Source organism: Papaver somniferum, chromosome 10 (genome assembly GCF_003573695.1).
Source record: "Papaver somniferum cultivar HN1 chromosome 10, ASM357369v1, whole genome shotgun sequence".
NCBI classification, from domain to species: Eukaryota; Viridiplantae; Streptophyta; class Magnoliopsida; order Ranunculales; family Papaveraceae; genus Papaver; species Papaver somniferum.
This window is the reverse complement of record NC_039367.1, coordinates 107,746,304-107,750,329: the sequence shown is the minus strand read 5'-3', so window position 1 is coordinate 107,750,329 and position 4,026 is coordinate 107,746,304. Positions and strand designations below refer to the sequence as shown.

General features: G+C 33.5%; 1 long non-coding RNA gene across 9 annotated transcripts; it reads left to right on the top strand.

The window, feature by feature from the left end:
- The first annotated feature begins 572 nt into the window (after window positions 1–572).
- On the top strand, window positions 573–3,705 carry LOC113319440. Of its 9 annotated transcripts, none has more exons than XR_003345477.1 (8): window positions 573–1,001; window positions 1,079–1,138; window positions 1,214–1,281; window positions 1,384–1,462; window positions 1,647–1,868; window positions 2,544–2,714; window positions 2,849–2,935; window positions 3,029–3,705. It is a non-coding gene; the product is annotated as an uncharacterized LOC113319440 (long non-coding RNA). The 9 variants fall into 9 exon arrangements; XR_003345474.1 differs by having other exon boundaries at window positions 574–1,001; window positions 1,092–1,138; XR_003345479.1 differs by having other exon boundaries at window positions 574–1,001; window positions 1,244–1,281; window positions 1,388–1,462.
- Window positions 3,706–4,026: the final 321 nt, after the last annotated feature.

Below are 4,026 nucleotides of genomic sequence, written 5' to 3'. Positions count from 1 at the left end.
ATATATTTACGCCCACCATTGATTTTGTATTGCATACCCAAAAATGACAAGCTATATTATCATGTACTCCCTCTGTTTCTGAAAGACCGTCCTCTATTCCTTTTTCGTCAGTTTCAAAATTGTGTCCAGCTTCTGTTTATAGTCATACTTTTTCAATGAACTCTCTAATATACCCTTGAATTCTTTATATTCATAAACCAATTTTTAACGTGACCCAATAACATATTAAAGAAATTAGTATAATTGAGGAAACAAATATATCCTTCATTCCTTTTAAGGAAATATACATTTAACTCTAAAAATTAGATTCCTTATAAAGTTTATACTTCTTAAATTCAATATCTTTTAAATTTCCCTTTTATATTTTGTATTTATAATTCTCGCACCAATTTTGGATAGTCTTTATTGCAAGCATTTTTATTAGAATAAAATAGGTAAGTAACTAAGGGTAGTCAAGTAAAATAGTATGGTCTCCTTAATATTTTGAGAAAGTTAAAGCGGACTGTCTTTGTGAAACGAATGGAATACATGTTTTTATAGCGGCCGGCATAGTTGCCATTAGTTTTGTTTTTTGGTCGGTTTGGCATACACCCATCTTTATCTTTGACCCAACTTCATCTCTCGCTCTACTTCATGTATTCTAATCTAACCTAACTGCGCCTCTCTCTTTCTTCTTCCTCTTCTCCTCGATTATGAGCGAAGCTTTGGTAGATTATCCCCGAAAGTAGTTTCTTTATTTCATTTATTTGTTTTTCAATAGTATTATTCAGTCATACAAAAGTTGAGGAGAGAATTGTGGAGTATTCTTCCTCTTCAGAGTTTATATGACTGAATTCTACCAAACCTAACCCTGAATTACTCAAATCACACACACAATTGTACGTGTTTCATTATCTTCTCAACCCATAGTTGTTCAGATTTATCCGTATAACGAACCCAATTTTCGTTTTACCTTCTTAAACCCTACTTTCGTTTTGTTTTTTCCCCTATAGAAGTATAAGGTAATGATCTTCCAACCTTCAATTTTCCATTTATTCTTTATTATTATTAATTTCTTCACTAAACATGTTATCCCTAGATGATGTTTGCAGATGTTTATTAGTAATTGATGTTGTCCTGACCCTGACAAGCAGACAAGGTAAAGACCCCTCTCTTTTCATTCAATAACTCCATCCAGATCTGTAATTAGATAAGTCTAACTTATCTTGTTTAGGTTTCAATTTTATTTATTTTTTTGGTGTAGTTTTGAAGATCCTTTCATGTTGAAGATTTATGTTTAAGGTAAAGGCTACATTTCAGTCTTCCTCTTATCTTGTTTATTCTGACAGTTCCATTGGTTCCTAGGTTTCATTTGGTATTAATATTATTGATGACTTGCTTTAGATAGAATGACTGGTTATGGAAGTGGATGGTCACCTCATGCAAATTTCCGTTGTGGTGTGGGATGTTTCCAATACTCTGGGTAAGAAAGCAAACTCTAAAAATATATGGGTTCATGTCTTCCATGTTTCAGTTTGTTTATAAACTCTTCAAAATTTTGATTGAATGTAATGTTTACACTGATCTCAATCCAACATTATAAGCTTGTATTGTAGAATTTAGTAATTCGTATCTCAAATTTACTGATCTCTTTTGCATTATATTAGGATGGTGTTGGTGGGTAGGTGTTGAGGGAGGAGGATCATGTTAGAAGGAGTGTTTTTTTGGTGCCTATGGAGGATTAAGAGGTGGTGGTGTGGATACTGCAGGCGATGGTGGACTATCAAAGGCTGTTGTTGGAGGTAGAGGCATAAGTGGTCGAGGTGATGGTGGTGGGCAATTCCCTCACAAAGAATTCGTTAAAAGGCATTTTGACCCAAACTAATACGGTACCTCATGGAATAACCTTTTTTCCATTTCGAGAACACGGTCTTTTCCTTTTTTTCTAAATAAATATAGGAAAATAGAATTTATTAATCTGTTGCACTATGTCTTAGTTCACATGCCAGTTTATAAAGGAGGCTACTGGGGTTGACACATGTCCTAGTATACATTTTATAGTCATGAACATTTTCTTTGCTCGTCCATACACTCAATGAATACGGTTTCCAGATGTTTGGTTTGCTAGAGTTAGAACCTTTAAGGGGTCGTATCTTCTTTTTTGCATTTCCCTCTTTTCATTTCTTCTTTACTTTATCAATTTTCATCTTATATGTTGTAAACTTTGTTGTTATTACTTACCTTTAAAAGTAAAATAAAAGTCAGGGTTTTCTTTTTCTTAAAACATGAAAGTGTACCGCGTTGAAGGTCATCTTGAAGCAAATCTTTAACCTTATTTCAGTGCTTAAGTTGATCTCTTTATTTTGGAGAAATAACCTTAGATTGTGTATATCAACAATACTAGTTTAGATTATTATAATAAAAATGGATCATCTTGGTTGCGGGCCATGTACACATTATCATAATTTTTCCATTAAGGAATTCAAAGTTTATAATCTCCTCTTATTTTGCATGTAGCTAATATTTATCCCTGAACACAGTACTTAACGTATCGTTTCGTATAGGATGATTCATAAGAGAAGTCAGGAGCTTGCTCATGCAGCTGGATAGAGGTGGTCGCAAGCAGTATTATTAATAATGGTATCTTAGGATCTAGAGGACATCAGTTTTCTGCTGCCATAACTACTAGTGCATACGCAGATGAATTTGACACTTCTGTTGCAAAACTGTACATTGTAAGCTCTCCTGATTTACTTGGCAAACAGTTGGTTAAACTTTTGTACTAGATTATTTGTCTTTAGGCATACCATGAGCAACTTTTGTAGTATGTTTTTGATTTACTTACTAACAACGGCTCGCGGCTCTACAGGCAGTTATCTTAATCCATCTTCATGAGTACAAAAATGCGTTGTCGGTTTCGGGACCATTATATGAGAATGCTGAACCCCTTGATGAGGTATTAATTATGATGATTATTAGTGATATTTGTTTATCTTACTATTATTTCGCTATATCAAACGATTGATTTTTTTCATTATTTTTCTTTCAGATAACTGCTCTTCATATCTGCCTTCTGTTACTGGATGTTGCATTAGCCTCCAATGCAACAAAAGCTGCTGAAGTTTCTAGCCTTTATGCCTTTCTAATTGGATTCTCGGGGTATCATGTATTCTATACGAAGCGTTTATGAATAGTGATGCAGAAAGCATATCCGACTTAGTTGTCGGATTGGGTAGTCTGTGGTTCTCAGTTTGGTCTTTTGCTTTTTGAGGAGCTTCAGCTTGAAATCATATATTCTGTTTGAAGCGTTTATGAATAGTGATGCAGAAAACACATCAGACTTGGTTGCCGGATTGGGTAGTCTGCGGTTTTCAGTTTGGTCTTTGCTTTTTGAGGAGCTTCAAGAAGAAAGCAGTTGCATCTGCATATGTTGATAGAGCAAGGCCTCCAAATGATGGTGATTATGACTGACGTTATGCGATAGAGTTGGAATACTTGTTTCAAGAGGTGAAATGATTTGTGGCCAAAGCTTATGCAACTCCTGTAAGAGAGCGACCAAATTAGAGTCGCAAGGTGACTGGATCGAATTAGTTTTAATGTTCTATATGTAGCTTTAGGTTGCTAGTATACTTTGGATTTGTAATCGGAGATTATATTTCTTATTTGTTATTTTTGGTAATGTTATTTTTGGTAATTAATAAAGTTAATTTCAACCGATTATGATCATTGAATTTCAGATTCACAAAATCTGAATATTGAAGCCTGGATCTGAATTAGTAGCCAAAAAAACGACGGAAAATTCTTGTTTGAATTAGTAATATAATTTTTATGAAAATGCCTCTATTATTATTATTATTATGACAGATATTAATCGTTATTTTATTTTACATACAATAACTGTGATATTTAATAACAGATTATGTACGTGATTTTAAGTCACAAATTTTATTCGTTATACTTAATAACGTTTTTTATTTGTCACTTACAAAGAGTAACACCAAATAAATAACGGTTCGAATAACATATGAAAACCTTGATAAACCATGT